A 23,637-nucleotide genomic window follows, 5' to 3' on the forward strand; every position below is an offset into this window, starting at 1 on the left:
TGCAGGAGGCAATTCCTTTATACCCGGAAATTGTTAGAGATGTTCCCATGTGGTTACGGCTTTGCCTCCAACCCAAGTTAGTGTAGAGAGGTTGTTCTCTGGCCTTAAAATTATTAGGTCAGATGTGAGGTCATCTATGAAGGAGGATCTGATGAAGGCAATTCTATTTCTTAGAACAAATTCATAGACTGCACAAATGTTATTTAGTATGATTGTGTTGAAAACTGTTTTTTGCCACTTACATAGTATATTACATAGTGTTATATATGTATGTAATCGATATTATACAGTGTATTACATATTTACAATTTATTACAGTTTTTTGTGTTCTAAAGTTGTATTCCAATAAATATTATGTTCTATCTAAATGTCTTGATTATTGGATCATAGAAATGATTAAATGTCTGATGTTCACATTGTACTACAATACATTTTTCACTTAAATATAAGCAATATATGTGGGAGTCGGAGTCGGTGTAAGGGAAATTGAGGAGTCGGAGTCGCAGGTTTGGCTTACCAACTCCACAGCTCTGGTTTTTGGGCCCCAGAACATAGATGTACACCGCAGGGACGGCACACGAGCGGCTGCAACAAAATCCCTGAAAAGCAAACATGGCATCTAAGAAGGTGTGACAGAGTTTGGCTGAATGCCCCCCGCCCCCAAGTACTCGATAGTATGGGGCGGCCTAGTTACTCCGATACTTACATGTCTAATAACGGGGTCTGGGCTGCAATGTATGAAGGTCTATTAGGCCGGGCCAGAGGCAGCGTTCAATAAGTTACCTTATAACGCCCCCATACACATTACACTAAAGTTCCATGAAAGCACTGATTTCGGGGGGTTTGGCCGACCATGTAATGTATTTGGGGGCCTCCCGACAGATGATGTCAGGGCAGAGAAGGATCCGGCATCCTGAATTTCAGAGGATAATCCGTTTGTTCTTCCTGTAGATAATCCTCCTCTAGAGGAGTCTGGAGGCGACTCTCTCATACAGACCACAGGAAAGCTGGAATATTTGTGTGTATGGGGGAGTCGGGAGAGATCGCCGTCTGCCAAATGACCGTTCAGCCAACTCTGATCTCATGTGTATGGGGCCGTTAGTATTACACTGACAGGCAGTGATGATACACGGCACTACAGTAGTACAGGGCATCACCGGAGCCATCAGAGGCTTGTATGTTGTATGATCGCACTGATCAGAGGGGTTTAAAAAAGGTTTAAAGTGAAAAAAATATCACAGTTTCAGCAACAAGAAATATCCGTCACTATATGGAAAGCAGAGTCACTGCACAATGTTAGTTACGTCACGTCCATAACTACTTTATTATACTCTATTATCCTGTACACAGTGGAGTAGATAGAAATCACAGGTCCCACAGCAATAGCTGGAATTGGACCTCTCAACTTAATGGAAAAAAAAATTATATATATAGGGTCGGACTGGGCTGGCGGGGTATCGGGAAAATCCCCGGTGGGCTCTTGGCTGTGGGAAGGAGAGGAGGAGAAGATGAAAAAAAGAAAAAAAAAAAGTCTGCGGATTTTAGGGGCGGGGGTCCTTTAAAAGTGCAGGCAGAGTTTGTGCAGGGGCGAACGCATGCAACAGTCATTACCTGAACCACTGCGGTGCACATCCCAATCAATGCCGAAGACTGTGCACCCATCATCACCGGCGTATGACGTCAGTGCGACACGCACACATTCACCGCCGACCTGTGCTACATTGGCGGTCATTTTACTATGTGCGCGCCAGATCCGCAGAGGAGGAGGGCACCACAGGGCGCTGGGAGCGCAGGAAGTTAAATGGAATCTTTATTTTTTTGTCCTATGTACATGAAGCCAGGACAAGGGGCCAGGATGGATACACATGGGGGGCCAGGATAGAGACACATGGGGGGCCAGGACAGAGACACATGGGGGGCCAGGACAGAGACACATGGGGGCCAGGACAGAGACACATGGGGGCCAGGACAGAGACACATGGGGGGCCAGGACAGAGACACATGGGGGGCCTGGACAGAGACACATGGGGGGCCAGGACAGAGACACATGGGGGGCCAGGACAGAGACACATGGGGGGCCAGGACAGAGACACATGGGGGGCCAGGACAGAGACACATGGGGGGCCAGGACAGAGACACATGGGGGGCCAGGACAGAGACACATGGGGGGCCAGGACAGAGACACATGGGGGGCCAGGACAGAGACACATGGGGGGCCAGGACAGAGACACATGGGGGGCCAGGACAGAGACACATGGGGGGCCAGGACAGAGACACATGGGGGGCCAGGACAGAGACACATGGGGGGCCAGGACAGAGACACATGGGGGGCCAGGACAGAGACACATGGGGGGCAAGGACGGACACACATGGGGGGCCAGGACAGAGACACATGGGGGGCCAGGACAGAGACACATGGGGGGCAAGGACGGACACACATGGGGGGCCAGGACAGAGACACATGGGGGGCCAGGACAGAGACACATGGGGGGCCAGGACAGAGACACATGGGGGGCCAGGACAGAGACACATGGGGGGCCAGGACAGAGACACATGGGGGGCCAGGACAGAGACACATGGGGGGCCAGGACAGAGACACATGGGGGGCCAGGACAGAGACACATGGGGGGCAAGGACGGACACACATGGGGGGGCAAGGACGGACACACATGGGGGGGCAAGGACGGACACACATGGGGGGGCAAGGATGGACACACATGGGGGGGCAAGGATGGACACACATGGGGGGGCAAGGATGGACACACATGGGGGGGCAAGGATGGACACACATGGGGGGGCAAGGATGGACACACATGGGGGGGCAAGGATGGACACACATGGGGGGGCAAGGATGGACACACATGGGGGGGCAAGGATGGACACATGGGGGGGCAAGGATGGACACACATGGGGGGGCAAGGATGGACACACATGGGGGGGCAAGGATGGACACACATGGGGGGGCAAGGATGGACACACATGGGGGGGCAAGGATGGACACACATGGGGGGGCAAGGATGGACACACATGGGGGGGCAAGGATGGACACACATGGGGGGGCAAGGATGGACACACATGGGGGGGCAAGGATGGACACACATGGGGGGGCAAGGATGGACACACATGGGGGGGCAAGGATGGACACACATGGGGGGGCAAGGATGGACACACATGGGGGGGCAAGGATGGACACACATGGGGGGGCAAGGATGGACACACATGGGGGGGCAAGGATGGACACACATGGGGGGGCAAGGATGGACACACATGGGGGGGCAAGGATGGACACACATGGGGGGGCAAGGATGGACACACATGGGGGGGCAAGGATGGACACACATGGGGGGGCAAGGATGGACACACATGGGGGGGCAAGGATGGACACACATGGGGGGGCAAGGATGGACACACATGGGGGGGCAAGGATGGACACACATGGGGGGGCAAGGATGGACACACATGGGGGGGCAAGGATGGACACACATGGGGGGGCAAGGATGGACACACATGGGGGGGCAAGGATGGACACACATGGGGGGGCAAGGATGGACACACATGGGGGGGCAAGGATGGACACACATGGGGGGGCAAGGATGGACACACATGGGGGGGCAAGGATGGACACACATGGGGGGGCAAGGATGGACACACATGGGGGGGCAAGGATGGACACACATGGGGGGGCAAGGATGGACACACATGGGGGGGCAAGGATGGACACACATGGGGGGGCAAGGATGGACACACATGGGGGGGCAAGGATGGACACACATGGGGGGGCAAGGATGGACACACATGGGGGGGCAAGGATGGACACACACGGGGGGGCAAGGATGGACACACACGGGGGGGCAAGGATGGACACACACGGGGGGGCAAGGATGGACACACACGGGGGGGCAAGGATGGACACACACGGGGGGGCAAGGATGGACACACGGGGGGGCAAGGATGGACACACGGGGGGGCAAGGATGGACACACATGGGGGGGCAAGGATGGACACACATGGGGGGGCAAGGATGGACACACATGGGGGGGCAAGGATGGACACACATGGGGGGGCAAGGATGGACACACATGGGGGGGCAAGGATGGACACACATGGGGGGGCAAGGATGGACACACATGGGGGGGCAAGGATGGACACACATGGGGGGGCAAGGATGGACACACATGGGGGGGCAAGGATGGACACACATGGGGGGGCAAGGATGGACACACATGGGGGGGCAAGGATGGACACACATGGGGGGGCAAGGATGGACACACATGGGGGGGCAAGGATGGACACACATGGGGGGGCAAGGATGGACACACATGGGGGGGCAAGGATGGACACACATGGGGGGGCAAGGATGGACACACATGGGGGGGCAAGGATGGACACACATGGGGGGGCAAGGATGGACACACATGGGGGGGCAAGGATGGACACACATGGGGGGGCAAGGATGGACACACATGGGGGGTCAAGGATGGACACACATGGGGGGGCAAGGATGGACACACATGGGGGGGCAAGGATGGACACACATGGGGGGGCAAGGATGGACACACATGGGGGGGCAAGGATGGACACACATGGGGGGGCAAGGATGGACACACATGGGGGGGCAAGGATGGACACACATGGGGGGGCAAGGATGGACACACATGGGGGGGCAAGGATGGACACATGGGGGGGCAAGGATGGACACACATGGGGGGGCAAGGATGGACACACATGGGGGGGCAAGGATGGACACACATGGGGGGGCAAGGATGGACACACATGGGGGGGCAAGGATGGACACACATGGGGGGGCCAGGATGGATGCATATGGGGTGCCAGGATGGATGCATATGGGAGGGCCAGGATGGACACACATGGGAGCCAGGATGGATACACATGGTGGGCCAGGATGGATACACATGGGGGGCCAGGATGGATACACATGGGGGGCCAGGATGGACACACATGGTGTGGCCAGGGTAGATACACATGGGGGGCCAGGATGGATACACATGGGGGGCCAGGATGGATACACATGGGGGGCCAGGATGGATACACATGGGGGGGCCAGGATGGATACACATGGGGGGGCAGGATGGATACACATGGGGGAGGCAGGATGGATACACATGGGGGGGCAGGATGGATACACATGGGGGGGGGCAGGATGGCTACACATGGGGGGTCCAGGATGGCTACACATGGGGGGCCAGGAAGAATACACATGGGGGGCCAGGAAGAATACACATGGGGGGCCAGGAAGGAGACACATGGGGGGCCAGGAAGGAGACACATGGGGGGCCAGGAAGGAGACACATGGGGGGCCAGGAAGGAGACACATGGGGTGCTAGGATGGATACACATGGGGGGCAGGATGGATACACATAGGGGGCGCCAGGATGGATACACATGGTGGAGCGAGGATGGAAACACATGGTTTGCTCTGCCTCCTGCTGTATTAGCCTGTTGCTTGCTGCCAGTTCACACCTGAGCGCTGAAATAGTGGGGGCGAGGTTGTGTAACCTCAGTAATTTTGCACATCAGACGTGTTGGAATTTTTAGGGTCTTTTGAGTGATTGCAGACAGTGCCTTTCCTGTCCTATCTAGACAGCTTGGGCCCCACCATTTGCTCAATCTATTTTCTGCCAGTGTTTGTGCTTCATCTCGTCTCACGGACAATATATGTTTGGGGGCTATCTATTCCTTGAGGGACTGCTCCGGGGAAGTTTAGATTTCACCTTTCTTACTTCAGGCTTAGTTATCTCTCCGGCTGTGCTGAGGCGTCTAGGGCATCGTAGGTACGCCCCACGGCTACTGCTAGTTGTGTTGTTAAGATTAAGGGTCTGCAATCCGCTGAGTGACCAACCTCTCTGGTTTTCTGGTGGCTTAGCCTATTGCTCCATCCTCCTCGATGACCCATTGATAACAGGGGGGCAGCATGGACACACATGGGGTGCCACAATGGACACACATGGGGTGCCACGATGGACACACATGGGGTGCCACGATGGACACACATGGGGTGCCACGATGGACACACATGGGGTGCCACGATGGACACACATGGGGGGCCAGGATGGACACACATGGGGGGCCAGGATGGACACACATGGGGGGCCAGGATGGACACACATGGGGGGCCAGGATGGAGACACATGGGGGGCCAGGATGGAGACACATGAGGTGTCAGGATAGACACACATGGGGGGCCAGGATGGATGAAAATGGATGGCCAAGATAGAGACACATTGGGGGGACCAGGATAGATACAAATAGGGGGGCAGGATGGCTACACACGGGGGGGGGGGGGCAGGATGGCTACACACGGGGGGGGGGCCGGGATGGCTACACACGGGGGGGGGCCGGGATGGCTACACACGGGGGGGGGGGCCGGGATGGCTACACACGGGGGGGGGGGCCGGGATGGCTACACACGGGGGGGGGGGGCCGGGATGGCTACACACGGGGGGGGGGGCCGGGATGGCTACACACGGGGGGGGGGGGGCCGGGATGGCTACACACGGGGGGGGGGGGGGCCGGGATGGCTACACACGGGGGGGGGGGGCCGGGATGGCTACACACGGGGGGGGGGGCCGGGATGGCTACACACGGGGGGGGCCAGGATGGCTACACACGGGGGGGGCCAGGATGGCTACACACGGGGGGGCCAGGATGGATACACATGGGGGGGCCAGGATGGATACACATGGGGGGGCCAGGATGGATACATACGAGGGGGCCAGGATGGATACATACGAGGGGGCCAGGATGGATACACACGAGAGGGCCAGGATGGATACATACGAGGGGGCCAGGATGGATACACACGAGAGGGCCAGGATGGATACACATGGGGGGGCCAGGATGGATACACATGGTGGGGCCAGGATGGATACACATGGTGGGGCCAGGATGGATACACATGGGGGGCCAGGATGGATACACACGAGGGGTCCAGGATGGATACACATGGGGGGGGCTAGGATGGATACACATGGGGGGGCCAGGATGGATACACATGGGGGGGCCAGGATGGATACATACGAGAGGGCCAGGATGGATACACATGGGGGGGCCAGGATGGATACACATGGGGGGGCCAGGATGGATACACATGGGGGGGGCCAGGATGGATACACATGGGGGGGCCAGGATGGATACACATGGGGGGCCAGGATGGATACACATGGGGGGCCAGGATGGATACACATGGCGGGGCCAGCAGGGCTGTGGAGTCGGAGTCGTGGAGTCGGAGTCGGTGCTCATTTTGGTGGAGTCGGAGTTGGAGTCGGTATAAAATGGACCGACTCCTAAAATATATAATAAATTGGGTACAGTAATTCAATGCAGGATGTGCTGAATATTTTTTCATAGGAGTTTGGGAAAGTTATGAAATGTCCTATAAATGGCTGTTATATTCCTGATCTAAGGCTACATTCACACACAGCGTTTTTTGAGGATACGTTTTTCAGCTGCAAAAGCTGATCATCTTTTTAAAAAACTGCATCACCTGAAAGGTTTTTGAGCTCATAGATAATGTTTTCAATAGCAAAAGCAGATTAGAAATCTGCTCTATCCATATCTGTCTATCCATATCGTATCTGTACCAAAAAGAATGAAAACCGGGTAGTACACCAATATATATTCTGTTCTATCTAAATATCTTGATTATTGGATCATAAAAATGATTAAATGTCTGAGGTTCACATTGTACTACAATAAATTTTTCACTTAAATATAAGCAATATGTGTGGGAGTCGGAGTCGTGGAGTCGGAGTCGCAGGTTTGGCTTACCGACTCCACAGCCCTGGGGGCCAGAATGGATACACATGGGGGGGCCAGGATGGATACACATGGGGGGGCCAGGATGGATACATACGAGAGGGCCAGGATGGATACATACGAGAGGGCCAGGATGGATATATGGGGGGGCCAGGATGGATATATGGGGGGCCAGGATGGATTTATGGGGGGCCAGGATGGATACACATGGGGGGGCCAGGATGGATACACATGGGGGGGCCAGGATGGATACACATGGGGGGGCCAGGATGGATACACATGGGGGGGCCAGGATGGATACACATGGGGGGGCCAGGATGGATACACATGGGGGGGCCAGGATGGATACACATGGGGGGGCCAGGATGGATACACATGGGGGGGCCAGGATGGATACACATGGGGGGGCCAGGATGGATACATATGAGAGGGTCAGGATGGATACACATGGGGGGGCCAGGATGGATACACATGGGGGGCAGGATGGAGACACATGGGGAGCCAGGATGGATACACATGGGGGGGCCAGGATGGATACACATGGGGGGGCCAGGATGGATACACATGGGGGGCCAGGATGGATACACATGGGGGGGGGCAGGATGGATACACATGGGGGGGGCCAGGATGGATACACATGGGGGGGGCCAGGATGGATACACATGGGGGGGCCAGGATGGATACACATGGGGGGGCCAGGATGGATACACATGGGGGGGCCAGAATGGATACACATGGGGGGGGCCAGGATGGATACACATGGGGGGGGCCAGGATGGATACACATGGGGGGGGCCAGGATGGATACACATGGGGGGGGCCAGGATGGATACACATGGGGGGGGCCAGGATGGATACACATGGGGGGGCCAGGATGGATACACATGGGGGGGCCAGGATGGATACACATGGGGGGGCCAGAATGGATACACATGGGGGGGCCAGGATGGAAACACATGGGGGGGCCAGGATGGATACACATGGGGGGCCAGGATGGATACACATGGGGGGGCCAGGATGGATACACATGGGGGGGCCAGGATGGATACACATGGGGGGGCCAGGATGGATACACATGGGGGGGCCAGGATGGATACACATGGGGGGGCCAGGATGGATACACATGGGGGGGCCAGAATGGATACACATGGGGGGGCCAGGATGGATACACATGGGGGGCCAGGATGGATACACATGGGGGGGCCAGGATGGATACACATGGGGGGGCCAGGATAAGAAGCTAGGATGGATATATTGGGGCCAAGATGCATAAGAGCCAGGATGTATATATATATATATATATATATTGGGGTCTGTATGGATTTATGGGGGGTGGAGCAGGACAAGGGACCAGGATGCATATATAAAGGGGCAACAAAACCCCAAGAGCGCCTCAGTGCAGAAGGGGTTAACGTCCCCCGCGCTCAGTAATGGGGAATCTCCACATACCTCCACCTGCAGAGCCGCACTCCACATATATGGCTGCTCTGTGCACAGGACCTGTGATGAGGTCACAGGAGGGGAGGAGTCAGGGGGTCACATGATCTCCGGAGGGCGGACACCAGCGATATGCTAGATACTTAACTATATGGGCGCCGCCCATGTGTGACGTCATTTCTAGGGGCGTGTCATACCTTGAGGGGGAGTGTTCTGACAGAGTAGAGGCTAAAATCCTGGGAGCCTGAACGAGCTGTGGTGACGTCACGCCCATGTGACCAGAAGGGGCGGCGCCTCCTCCATGCGGCAGACAGGAGGAAGTCTCAGGTGTCATGGCGACAGGTGTTGTGTTTTGGGCTGAGAGATCAGGTAAGTGGACGTTGCTTGCTTGGGACTGCCTGGGCCGAAGTGCGCGGCCGCTCGCCCTGTTGGCTGCAGTCGCGGCGCCGCTCCCTTAACCCCTTCATGCCCGAGCCGTTTCCTGCCGTTCTGTCCCCTGTCCCTGTATGAGGTAATAACTCAGGAACGTCTCCATGGATCCCGGCCGTTCTGTCCTCTGTCCCTGTATGAGGTAATAACTCAGGAACGTCTCCATGGATCCCGGCCGTTCTGTCCCCTGTCCCTGTATGAGGTAATAACTCAGGAACGCCTCCATGGATCCCGGCCGTTCTGTCTCCTGTCCCTGTATGAGGTAATAACTCAGGAACGCCTCCATGGATCCCGGCCGTTCTGTCCCCTGTCCCTGTATGAGGTAATAACTCAGGAACGTCTCCATGGATCCCGGCCGTTCTGTCTCCTGTCCCTGTATGAGGTAATAACTCAGGAACGCCTCCATGGATCCCGGCCGTTCTGTCCCCTGTCCCTGTATGAGGTAATAACTCAGGAACGCCTCCATGGATCCCGGCCGTTCTGTCTCCTGTCCCTGTATGAGGTAATAACTCAGGAACGCCTCCATGGATCCCGGCCGTTCTCACCCCTGTCTCTGTATGAGGTAATAACTCAGGAACGCCTCCATGGATCCCGGCCGTTCTGTCTCCTGTCCCTGTATGAGGTAATAACTCAGGAACGTCTCCATGGATCCCGGCCGTTCTGTCTCCTGTCCCTGTATGAGGTAATAACTCAGGAACGCCTCCATGGATCCCGGCCGTTCTGTCCCCTGTCCCTGTATGAGGTAATAACTCAGGAACGCCTCCATGGATCCCGGCCGTTCTGTCTCCTGTCCCTGTATGAGGTAATAACTCAGGAACGCCTCCATGGATCCCGGCCGTTCTGTCCCCTGTCCCTGTATGAGGTAATAACTCAGGAACGCCTCCATGGATCCCGGCCGTTCTGTCCCCTGTCCCTGTATGAGGTAATAACTCAGGAACGCCTCCATGGATCCCGGCCGTTCTGTCTCCTGTCCCTGTATGAGGTAATAACTCAGGAACGCCTCCATGGATCCCGGCCGTTCTGTCTCCTGTCCCTGTATGAGGTAATAACTCAGGAACGCCTCCATGGATCCCGGCCGTTCTGTCCCCTGTCCCTGTATGAGGTAATAACTCAGGAACGCCTCCATGGATCCCGGCCGTTCTGTCTCCTGTCCCTGTATGAGGTAATAACTCAGGAACGCCTCCATGGATCCCGGCCGTTCTGTCTCCTGTCCCTGTATGAGGTAATAACTCAGGAACGCCTCCATGGATCCCGGCCGTTCTGTCCCCTGTCCCTGTATGAGGTAATAACTCAGGAACGTCTCCATGGATCCCGGCCGTTCTGTCCCCTGTCCCTGTATGAGGTAATAACTCAGGAACGTCTCCATGGATCCCGGCCGTTCTGTCTCCTGTCCCTCTATGAGGTAATAACTCAGGAACGTCTCCATGGATCCCGGCCGTTCTGTCCCCTGTCCCTCTATGAGGTAATAACTCAGGAACGCCTCCATGGATCCCGGCCGTTCTGTCCCCTGTCCCTGTATGAGGTAATAACTCAGGAACGCCTCCATGGATCCCGGCCGTTCTGTCTCCTGTCCCTGTATGAGGTAATAACTCAGGAACGCCTCCATGGATCCCGGCCGTTCTGTCCCCTGTCCCTGTATGAGGTAATAACTCAGGAACGTCTCCATGGATCCCGGCCGTTCTGTCCTCTGTCCCTGTATGAGGTAATAACTCAGGAACGCCTCCATGGATCCCGGCCGTTCTGTCCCCTGTCCCTGTATGAGGTAATAACTCAGGAACGCCTCCATGGATCCCGGCCGTTCTGTCTCCTGTCCCTGTATGAGGTAATAACTCAGGAACGCCTCCATGGATCCCGGCCGTTCTGTCTCCTGTCCCTGTATGAGGTAATAACTCAGGAACGCCTCCATGGATCCCGGCCGTTCTGTCCCCTGTCCCTGTATGAGGTAATAACTCAGGAACGTCTCCATGGATCCCGGCCGTTCTGTCTCCTGTCCCTGTATGAGGTAATAACTCAGGAACGCCTCCATGGATCCCGGCCGTTCTGTCCCCTGTCCCTGTATGAGGTAATAACTCAGGAACGCCTCCATGGATCCCGGCCGTTCTGTCTCCTGTCCCTGTATGAGGTAATAACTCAGGAACGCCTCCATGGATCCCGGCCGTTCTGTCTCCTGTCCCTGTATGAGGTAATAACTCAGGAACGCCTCCATGGATCCCGGCCGTTCTGTCCCCTGTCCCTGTATGAGGTAATAACTCAGGAACGCCTCCATGGATCCCGGCCGTTCTGTCTCCTGTCCCTGTATGAGGTAATAACTCAGGAACGCCTCCATGGATCCCGGCCGTTCTGTCCCCTGTCCCTGTATGAGGTAATAACTCAGGAACGCCTCCATGGATCCCGGCCGTTCTGTCCCCTGTCCCTGTATGAGGTAATAACTCAGGAACGCCTCCATGGATCCCGGCCGTTCTGTCTCCTGTCCCTGTATGAGGTAATAACTCAGGAACGCCTCCATGGATCCCGGCCGTTCTGTCTCCTGTCCCTGTATGAGGTAATAACTCAGGAACGCCTCCATGGATCCCGGCCGTTCTGTCCCCTGTCCCTGTATGAGGTAATAACTCAGGAACGCCTCCATGGATCCCGGCCGTTCTGTCTCCTGTCCCTGTATGAGGTAATAACTCAGGAACGCCTCCATGGATCCCGGCCGTTCTGTCTCCTGTCCCTGTATGAGGTAATAACTCAGGAACGCCTCCATGGATCCCGGCCGTTCTGTCCCCTGTCTCTGTATGAGGTAATAACTCAGGAACGCCTCCATGGATCCCGGCCGTTCTCACCCCTGTCTCTGTATGAGGTAATAACTCAGGAACGCCTCCATGGATCCCGGCCGTTCTGTCCCCTGTCTCTCTATGAGGTAATAACTCAGGAACGCCTCCATGGATCCCGGCCGTTCTGTCCCCTGTCCCTCTATGAGGTAATAACTCAGGAACGTCTCCATGGATCCCGGCCGTTCTGTCCCCTGTCTCTGTATGAGGTAATAACTCAGGAACGCCTCCATGGATCCCGGCCGTTCTGTCCCCTGTCCCTCTATGAGGTAATAACTCAGGAACGCCTCCATGGATCCCGGCCGTTCTGTCCCCTGTCCCTGTATGAGGTAATAACTCAGGAACGCCTCCATGGATCCCGGCCGTTCTGTCTCCTGTCCCTGTATGAGGTAATAACTCAGGAACGCCTCCATGGATCCCGGCCGTTCTGTCCCCTGTCTCTGTATGAGGTAATAACTCAGGAACGCCTCCATGGATCCCGGCCGTTCTGTCCCCTGTCTCTGTATGAGGTAATAACTCAGGAACGCCTCCATGGATCCCGGCCGTTCTCACCCCTGTCTCTCTATGAGGTAATAACTCAGGAACGCCTCCATGGATCCCGGCCGTTCTGTCCCCTGTCCCTGTATGAGGTAATAACTCAGGAACGCCTCCATGGATCCCGGCCGTTCTGTCCCCTGTCCCTCTATGAGGTAATAACTCAGGAACGCCTCCATGGATCCCGGCCGTTCTGTCCCCTGTCTCTGTATGAGGTAATAACTCAGGAACGCCTCCATGGATCCCGGCCGTTCTGTCCCCTGTCCCTCTATGAGGTAATAACTCAGGAACGCCTCCATGGATCCCGGCCGTTCTGTCCCCTGTCTCTGTATGAGGTAATAACTCAGGAACGCCTCCATGGATCCCGGCCGTTCTGTCCCCTGTCCCTCTATGAGGTAATAACTCAGGAACGCCTCCATGGATCCCGGCCGTTCTGTCCCCTGTCCCTCTATGAGGTAATAACTCAGGAACGCCTCCATGGATCCCGGCCGTTCTGTCCCCTGTCCCTGTATGAGGTAATAACTCAGGAACGCCTCCATGGATCCCGGCCGTTCTGTCTCCTGTCCCTGTATGAGGTAATAACTCAGGAACGCCTCCATGGATCCCGGCCGTTCTGTCCCCTGTCTCTGTATGAGGTAATAACTCAGGAACGCCTCCATGGATCCCGGCCGTTCTGTCCCCTGTCCCTCTATGAGGTAATAACTCAGGAACGCCTCCATGGATCCCGGCCGTTCTGTCCCCTGTCTCTGTATGAGGTAATAACTCAGGAACGCCTCCATGGATCCCGGCCGTTCTCACCCCTGTCTCTGTATGAGGTAATAACTCAGGAACGCCTCCATGGATCCCGGCCGTTCTGTCCCCTGTCTCTCTATGAGGTAATAACTCAGGAACGCCTCCATGGATCCCGGCCGTTCTGTCCCCTGTCCCTCTATGAGGTAATAACTCAGGAACGTCTCCATGGATCCCGGCCGTTCTGTCCCCTGTCTCTGTATGAGGTAATAACTCAGGAACGCCTCCATGGATCCCGGCCGTTCTGTCCCCTGTCCCTCTATGAGGTAATAACTCAGGAACGCCTCCATGGATCCCGGCCGTTCTGTCCCCTGTCCCTGTATGAGGTAATAACTCAGGAACGCCTCCATGGATCCCGGCCGTTCTGTCTCCTGTCCCTGTATGAGGTAATAACTCAGGAACGCCTCCATGGATCCCGGCCGTTCTGTCCCCTGTCTCTGTATGAGGTAATAACTCAGGAACGCCTCCATGGATCCCGGCCGTTCTGTCCCCTGTCTCTGTATGAGGTAATAACTCAGGAACGCCTCCATGGATCCCGGCCGTTCTCACCCCTGTCTCTCTATGAGGTAATAACTCAGGAACGCCTCCATGGATCCCGGCCGTTCTGTCCCCTGTCCCTGTATGAGGTAATAACTCAGGAACGCCTCCATGGATCCCGGCCGTTCTGTCCCCTGTCCCTCTATGAGGTAATAACTCAGGAACGCCTCCATGGATCCCGGCCGTTCTGTCCCCTGTCTCTGTATGAGGTAATAACTCAGGAACGCCTCCATGGATCCCGGCCGTTCTGTCCCCTGTCCCTCTATGAGGTAATAACTCAGGAACGCCTCCATGGATCCCGGCCGTTCTGTCCCCTGTCTCTGTATGAGGTAATAACTCAGGAACGTCTCCATGGATCCCGGCCGTTCTGTCCCCTGTCCCTGTATGAGGTAATAACTCAGGAACGCCTCCATGGATCCCGGCCGTTCTGTCCCCTGTCTCTGTATGAGGTAATAACTCAGGAACGTCTCCATGGATCCCGGCCGTTCTGTCCCCTGTCCCTGTATGAGGTAATAACTCAGGAACGCCTCCATGGATCCCGGCCGTTCTGTCCCCTGTCCCTCTATGAGGTAATAACTCAGGAACGCCTCCATGGATCCCGGCCGTTCTGTCCCCTGTCCCTGTATGAGGTAATAACTCAGGAACGCCTCCATGGATCCCGGCCGTTCTGTCCCCTGTCCCTGTATGAGGTAATAACTCAGGAACGCCTCCATGGATCCCGGCCGTTCTGTCCCCTGTCCCTCTATGAGGTAATAACTCAGGAACGTCTCCATGGATCCCGGCCGTTCTGTCCCCTGTCTCTGTATGAGGTAATAACTCAGGAACGTCTCCATGGATCCCGGCCGTTCTGTCCCCTGTCTCTGTATGAGGTAATAACTCAGGAACGCCTCCATGGATCCCGGCCGTTCTGTCCCCTGTCTCTGTATGAGGTAATAACTCAGGAACGCCTCCATGGATCCCGGCCGTTCTGTCCCCTGTCCCTGTATGAGGTAATAACTCAGGAACGCCTCCATGGATCCCGGCCGTTCTGTCCCCTGTCCCTGTATGAGGTAATAACTCAGGAACGCCTCCATGGATCCCGGCCGTTCTGTCCCCTGTCCCTCTATGAGGTAATAACTCAGGAACGTCTCCATGGATCCCGGCCGTTCTGTCCCCTGTCCCTGTATGAGGTAATAACTCAGGAACGCCTCCATGGATCCCGGCCGTTCTGTCCCCTGTCCCTCTATGAGGTAATAACTCAGGAACGCCTCCATGGATCCCGGCCGTTCTGTCCCCTGTCCCTGTATGAGGTAATAACTCAGGAACGCCTCCATGGATCCCGGCCGTTCTGTCCCCTGTCCCTGTATGAGGTAATAACTCAGGAACGCCTCCATGGATCCCGGCCGTTCTGTCCCCTGTCCCTCTATGAGGTAATAACTCAGGAACGTCTCCATGGATCCCGGCCGTTCTGTCCCCTGTCTCTGTATGAGGTAATAACTCAGGAACGTCTCCATGGATCCCGGCCGTTCTGTCCCCTGTCTCTGTATGAGGTAATAACTCAGGAACGCCTCCATGGATCCCGGCCGTTCTGTCCCCTGTCTCTGTATGAGGTAATAACTCAGGAACGCCTCCATGGATCCCGGCCGTTCTGTCCCCTGTCCCTGTATGAGGTAATAACTCAGGAACGCCTCCATGGATCCCGGCCGTTCTGTCCCCTGTCCCTGTATGAGGTAATAACTCAGGAACGCCTCCATGGATCCCGGCCGTTCTGTCCCCTGTCCCTCTATGAGGTAATAACTCAGGAACGCCTCCATGGATCCCGGCCGTTCTGTCCCCTGTCCCTGTATGAGGTAATAACTCAGGAACGCCTCCATGGATCCCGGCCGTTCTGTCCCCTGTCCCTGTATGAGGTAATAACTCAAACGCCTCCATGGATCCCGGCCGTTCTGTCCCCTGTCCCTCTATGAGGTAATAACTCAGGAACGCCTCCATGGATCCCGGCCGTTCTGTCCCCTGTCCCTGTATGAGGTAATAACTCAGGAACGCCTCCATGGATCCCGGCCGTTCTGTCCCCTGTCCCTGTATGAGGTAATAACTCAAACGCCTCCATGGATCCCGGCCGTTCTGTCCCCTGTCCCTGTATGAGGTAATAACTCAGGAACGTCTCCATGGATCCCGGCCGTTCTGTCCCCTGTCCCTGTATGAGGTAATAACTCAGGAACGCCTCCATGGATCCCGGCCGTTCTGTCCCCTGTCCCTGTATGAGGTAATAACTCAGGAACGTCTCCATGGATCCCGGCCGTTCTGTCCCCTGTCCCTCTATGAGGTAATAACTCAGGAACGCCTCCATGGATCCCGGCCGTTCTGTCCCCTGTCCCTGTATGAGGTAATAACTCAGGAACGCCTCCATGGATCCCGGCCGTTCTGTCCCCTGTCCCTGTATGAGGTAATAACTCAGGAACACCTCCATGGATCCCGGCCGTTCTGTCCCCTGTCCCTGTATGAGGTAATAACTCAGGAACGCCTCCATGGATCCCGGCCGTTCTGTCCCCTGTCCCTGTATGAGGTAATAACTCAAACGCCTCCATGGATCCCGGCCGTTCTGTCCCCTGTCCCTCTATGAGGTAATAACTCAGGAACGCCTCCATGGATCCCGGCTGTTCTGTCCCCTGTCTCTGTATGAGGTAATAACTCAGGAACGCCTCCATGGATCCCGGCCGTTCTGTCCCCTGTCCCTGTATGAGGTAATAACTCAGGAACGTCTCCATGGATCCCGGCCGTTCTGTCCCCTGTCCCTGTATGAGGTAATAACTCAGGAACGCCTCCATGGATCCCGGCCGTTCTGTCCCCTGTCCCTGTATGAGGTAATAACTCAGGAACGCCTCCATGGATCCCGGCCGTTCTGTCCCCTGTCCCTCTATGAGGTAATAACTCAGGAACGCCTCCATGGATCCCGGCCGTTCTGTCCCCTGTCCCTGTATGAGGTAATAACTCAGGAACGCCTCCATGGATCCCGGCCGTTCTGTCCCCTGTCCCTGTATGAGGTAATAACTCAGGAACGCCTCCATGGATCCCGGCCGTTCTGTCCCCTGTCCCTGTATGAGGTAATAACTCAGGAACGCCTCCATGGATCCCGGCCGTTCTGTCCCCTGTCCCTGTATGAGGTAATAACTCAAACGCCTCCATGGATCCCGGCCGTTCTGTCCCCTGTCCCTCTATGAGGTAATAACTCAGGAACGCCTCCATGGATCCCGGCCGTTCTGTCCCCTGTCCCTGTATGAGGTAATAACTCAGGAACGCCTCCATGGATCCCGGCCGTTCTGTCCCCTGTCCCTGTATGAGGTAATAACTCAAACGCCTCCATGGATCCCGGCCGTTCTGTCCCCTGTCCCTGTATGAGGTAATAACTCAGGAACGTCTCCATGGATCCCGGCCGTTCTGTCCCCTGTCCCTGTATGAGGTAATAACTCAGGAACGCCTCCATGGATCCCGGCCGTTCTGTCCCCTGTCCCTGTATGAGGTAATAACTCAGGAACGTCTCCATGGATCCCGGCCGTTCTGTCCCCTGTCCCTCTATGAGGTAATAACTCAGGAACGCCTCCATGGATCCCGGCCGTTCTGTCCCCTGTCCCTGTATGAGGTAATAACTCAGGAACGCCTCCATGGATCCCGGCCGTTCTGTCCCCTGTCCCTGTATGAGGTAATAACTCAGGAACGCCTCCATGGATCCCGGCCGTTCTGTCCCCTGTCCCTGTATGAGGTAATAACTCAGGAACGTCTCCATGGATCCCGGCCGTTCTGTCCCCTGTCCCTGTATGAGGTAATAACTCAGGAACGCCTCCATGGATCCCGGCCGTTCTGTCCCCTGTCCCTGTATGAGGTAATAACTCAGGAACGTCTCCATGGATCCCGGCCGTTCTGTCCCCTGTCCCTGTATGAGGTAATAACTCAGGAACGTCTCCATGGATCCCGGCCGTTCTGTCCCTTGTCCCTGTATGAGGTAATAACTCAGGAACGCCTCCATGGATCCCGGCCGTTCTGTCCCCTGTCCCTGTATGAGGTAATAACTCAGGAACGTCTCCATGGATCCCGGCCGTTCTGTCCCCTGTCCCTGTATGAGGTAATAACTCAGGAACGCCTCCATGGATCCCGGCCGTTCTGTCCCCTGTCCCTGTATGAGGTAATAACTCAGGAACGTCTCCATGGATCCCGGCCGTTCTGTCCCCTGTCCCTGTATGAGGTAATAACTCAGGAACGCCTCCATGGATCCCGGCCGTTCTGTCCCCTGTCCCTGTATGAGGTAATAACTCAGGAACGTCTCCATGGATCCCGGCCGTTCTGTCCCCTGTCCCTGTATGAGGTAATAACTCAGGAACGTCTCCATGGATCCCGGCCGTTCTGTCCCCTGTCTCTGTATGAGGTAATAACTCAGGAACGTCTCCATGGATCCCGGCCGTTCTGTCCCCTGTCCCTGTATGAGGTAATAACTCAGGAACGTCTCCATGGATCCCGGCCGTTCTGTCCCCTGTCCCTGTATGAGGTAATAACTCAGGAACGTCTCCATGGATCCCGGCCGTTCTGTCCCCTGTCCCTGTATGAGGTAATAACTCAGGAACGTCTCCATGGATCCCGGCCGTTCTGTCCCCTGTCTCTGTATGAGGTAATAACTCAGGAACGTCTCCATGGATCCCGGCCGTTCTGTCCCCTGTCCCTGTATGAGGTAATAACTCAGGAACGTCTCCATGGATCCCGGCCGTTCTGTCCCCTGTCTCTGTATGAGGTAATAACTCAGGAACGCCTCCATGGATCCCGGCCGTTCTGTCCCCTGTCCCTGTATGAGGTAATAACTCAGGAACGCCTCCATGGATCCCGGCCGTTCTGTCCCCTGTCTCTGTATGAGGTAATAACTCAGGAACGCCTCCATGGATCCCGGCCGTTCTGTCCCCTGTCCCTGTATGAGGTAATAACTCAGGAACGCCTCCATGGATCCCGGCCGTTCTGTCTCCTGTCCCTGTATGAGGTAATAACTCAGGAACGTCTCCATGGATCCCGGCCGTTCTGTCCCCTGTCTCTGTATGAGGTAATAACTCAGGAACGTCTCCATGGATCCCGGCCGTTCTGTCTCCTGTCCCTGTATGAGGTAATAACTCAGGAACGCCTCCATGGATCCCGGCCGTTCTGTCCCCTGTCCCTGTATGAGGTAATAACTCAGGAACGCCTCCATGGATCCCGACCGTTCTGTCCCCTGTCCCTGTATGAGGTAATAACTCAGGAACGCCTCCATGGATCCCGGCCGTTCTCACCCCTGTCCCTGTATGAGGTAATAACTCAGGAACGCCTCCATGGATCCCGGCCGTTCTGTCCCCTGTCCCTGTATGAGGTAATAACTCAGGAACGCCTCCATGGATCCCGGCCGTTCTGTCCCCTGTCCCTGTATGAGGTAATAACTCAGGAACGTCTCCATGGATCCCGGCCGTTCTGTCCCCTGTCCCTGTATGAGGTAATAACTCAGGAACGTCTCCATGGATCCCGGCCGTTCTGTCCCCTGTCCCTGTATGAGGTAATAACTCAGGAACGCCTCCATGGATCCCGGCCGTTCTCACCCCTGTCCCTCTATGAGGTAATAACTCAGGAACGCCTCCATGGATCCCGGCCGTTCTGTCCCCTGTCCCTGTATGAGGTAATAACTCAGGAACGTCTCCATGGATCCCGGCCGTTCTGTCCCCTGTCCCTGTATGAGGTAATAACTCAGGAACGCCTCCATGGATCCCGGCCGTTCTGTCCCCTGTCCCTGTATGAGGTAATAACTCAGGAACGTCTCCATGGATCCCGGCCGTTCTCACCCCTGTCCCTCTATGAGGTAATAACTCAGGAACGCCTCCATGGATCCCGGCCGTTCTCACCCCTGTCCCTCTATGAGGTAATAACTCAGGAACGTCTCCATGGATCCCGGCCGTTCTCACCCCTGTCCCTCTATGAGGTAATAACTCAGGAACGCCTCCATGGATCCCGGCCGTTCTGTCCCCTGTCCCTGTATGAGGTAATAACTCAGGAACGTCTCCATGGATCCCGGCCGTTCTCACCCCTGTCCCTCTATGAGGTAATAACTCAGGAACGCCTCCATGGATCCCGGCCGTTCTGTCCCCTGTCCCTGTATGAGGTAATAACTCAGGAACGCCTCCATGGATCCCGGCCGTTCTATCCCCTGTCCCTGTATGAGGTAATAACTCAGGAACGCCTCCATGGATCCCGGCCGTTCTGTCCCCTGTCCCTGTATGAGGTAATAACTCAGGAACGTCTCCATGGATCCCGGCCGTTCTATCCCCTGTCCCTGTATGAGGTAATAACTCAGGAACGCCTCCATGGATCCCGGCCGTTCTGTCCCCTGTCCCTCTATGAGGTAATAACTCAGGAACGTCTCCATGGATCCCGGCCGTTCTATCCCCTGTCCCTGTATGAGGTAATAACTCAGGAACGCCTCCATGGATCCCGGCCGTTCTGTCCCCTGTCCCTGTATGAGGTAATAACTCAGGAACGTCTCCATGGATCCCGGCCGTTCTATCCCCTGTCCCTGTATGAGGTAATAACTCAGGAACGCCTCCATGGATCCCGGCCGTTCTATCCCCTGTCCCTGTATGAGGTAATAACTCAGGAACGCCTCCATGGATCCCGGCCGTTCTGTCTCCTGTCTCTGTATGAGGTAATAACTCAGGAACGCCTCCATGGATCCCGGCCGTTCTGTCCCCTGTCCCTGTATGAGGTAATAACTCAGGAACGCCTCCATGGATCCCGGCCGTTCTGTCCCCTGTCCCTGTATGAGGTAATAACTCAGGAACGCCTCCATGGATCCCGGCCGTTCTCACCCCTGTCCCTGTATGAGGTAATAACTCAGGAACGCCTCCATGGATCCCGGCCGTTCTCACCCCTGTCCCTGTATGAGGTAATAACTCAGGAACGTCTCCATGGATCCCGGCCGTTCTGTCCCCTGTCCCTGTATGAGGTAATAACTCAGGAACGTCTCCATGGATCCCGGCCGTTCTCACCCCTGTCCCTGTATGAGGTAATAACTCAGGAACGTCTCCATGGATCCCGGCCGTTCTGTCCCCTGTCCCTGTATGATGTAATAACTCAGGAACGTCTCCATGGATCCCGGCCGTTCTGTCCCCTGTCCCTGTATGAGGTAATAACTCAGGAACGTCTCCATGGATCCCGGCCGTTCTGTCCCCTGTCTCTGTATCAGGTAGTAACTCAGGAACGCCTCCATGGATCCCGGCCGTTCTCACCCCTGTCTCTGTATGAGGTAATAACTCAGGAACGCCTCCATGGATCCCGGCCGTTCTGTCCCCTTTCTCTGTATGAGGTAATAACTCAGGAACGCCTCCATGGATCCCGGCCGTTCTGTCCCCTGTCCCTGTATGAGGTAATAACTCAGGAACATCTCCATGGATCCCGGCCGTTCTGTCCCCTGTCTATGTATGAGGTAATAACTCAGGAACGCCTCCATGGATCCCGGCCGTTCTGTCCCCTGTCCCTGTATGAGGTAATAACTCAGGAACGCCTCCATGGATCCCGGCCGTTCTCACCCCTGTCCCTGTATGAGGGGGTGACGCAGGAACGCCTCCATGGATCCCGGCCGTTCTGTCCCCTGTCCCTGTATGAGGTAATAACTCAGGAACGCCTCCATGGATCCCGGCCGTTCTCACCCCTGTCCCTGTATGAGGGGGTGACGCAGGAACGCCTCCATGGATCCCGGCCGTTCTCACCCCTGTCCCTGTATGAGGTAATAACTCAGGAACGCCTCCATGGATCCCGGCCGTTCTCACCCCTGTCCCTGTATGAGGGGGTGACGCAGGAACGCCTCCATGGATCCCGGCCGTTCTCACCCCTGTCTCTGTATGAGGTAATAACTCAGGAACGCCTCCATGGATCCCGGCTGTTCTCACCCCTGTCTCTGTATGAGGGGGTGACGCAGGAACGCCTCCATGGATCACTGCCGTTCTGGCCTTGCTTTCTCGGGACCTGCTGGGCTTCATGTCAGTGGTAAATTTAGGTCGATAATTTTTGCGTTTATTTGTGAAATTTGGTGAAATTTGCGAATGTTGCTCTTTTCCCCCTTTGAATCTTTATCCTGTTACACCAGAGAGTGATGTGACCCCGGATAGTTCCTGTATAGCGCCCCCACACGTCTGCGTCACATCAGCGCAGAGTGGGAACATGGCTTCTGTGTTAGGGCGTCGTAAGGGTTAAAAGTCGACAGCGGTTTCTCATTTTCACACCATTTTTTTTTTTTTAGGGACCCCCTCACATCTGAAGTCACTTTGAGGGGCCTATATTATCAGTGGCGGATTAAGTGGACCATGGGCCCGGGGCTGTTTATAAAACCTGGGCCCCAGTACCCCCCTTCCCAGTAAAACATTTTCTGTCAAAATTTTGTGGCTCTTCTCACAAAAACACTGCATATGCTGATTTTTAGGTATACAAATTGTAACATTTATTAGTCCATAAAAACAAAGAAAAATTACTTTTTTCTCACAAGAAATTGTATTGTATGGTCATACAATATAAATAATATTAAATATTCCTCAAAATCGACAGTCACAATATAAAATGTGGTGTATATACTGGCCTGTATTTCTTCATACAAGGTAAACATAAGGCGACATTCACCGTACCACATGTAAGAACATGTAAACATAATATTAAACAATAATTCAGCATCATTATTTATCTCTACAGATGTATATCGGTGTGGGTGGTAGCCTAACAGGAAAAGTGCAATGAGCACAGGCAACAATTTCTGAATGGACTAGAAACTCACTGAAGATCATAAACTGCTCACAGACTTTTTCGGCGAGATTTTTTGGTGCTAAAGTCGTTGATGATTTCTGAGAGGTCTAGACTCTTCAAAAGCTCTTGTTCAATGCTCATTAAAGAGAGATGATTGAGTCTGTCTTGTCCCATTTGACTCCTCAACTCATTTTTAATTCTTTTAAGTTTTGAAAAGGATCTCTCACCTGTGCAGTGTGAAACCATCCTGCATAAATACAGCTAGCTGAGCGCTGCCGTCCCCGTGTGGGAATTGACAGCCATACGGACCGCAGCACTTGGTTTGCTGCGGGTCCGTACGGAAAACCCGCCACTAGTGTTGAGCGACTTTTGGTTTTTTAGGGTCGAGTTTCGTTTCATGAAACCCAACTTTTCCAAAAGTATGGTCGAGCAAAATCGGCCGACTATAGGGAAAAGTCGTGGTCGTCACGAAACCCAATGTAAGTCAATGGAGAATTAAAGTCGGCAGTGAGAGGAGGACAGGAAACACACCAACAGTGCCCATTTGAATGCCAAAA

At 55.3% G+C, this 23,637-nt stretch overlaps 1 protein-coding gene and 1 long non-coding RNA gene across 3 annotated transcripts in view; both read left to right on the plus strand.

Moving 5' to 3' along the window:
* The first annotated feature begins 9,449 nt into the window (after positions 1-9,449).
* Positions 9,450-23,637, plus strand: part of LOC141078039 (uncharacterized) — a 65,903-nt gene continuing 51,715 nt past the window's right edge. Inside the window, exon 1 of the mRNA XM_073564845.1 lies at positions 9,450-9,581. The gene's annotated coding sequence lies outside the window, so the exon portion shown is untranslated. The remainder of the gene's footprint in view (positions 9,582-23,637) is intronic.
* LOC141078026 (uncharacterized) lies at positions 10,886-23,239 on the plus strand. 2 transcript variants are annotated; one of them, XR_012227635.1, is made up of 2 exons: positions 10,886-11,043; positions 23,030-23,239. It is a non-coding gene; the product is annotated as an uncharacterized lncRNA (long non-coding RNA). The 2 variants fall into 2 exon arrangements; XR_012227636.1 differs by lacking the exon at positions 10,886-11,043 and adding an exon at positions 22,217-22,766.

The sequence above is a fragment of the Dendrobates tinctorius genome, unplaced genomic scaffold, assembly GCF_039654945.1.
Source record: "Dendrobates tinctorius isolate UK_male_01 unplaced genomic scaffold, ASM3965494v1 ptg000491l, whole genome shotgun sequence".
NCBI lineage: Eukaryota > Metazoa > Chordata > Amphibia > Anura > Dendrobatidae > Dendrobates > Dendrobates tinctorius.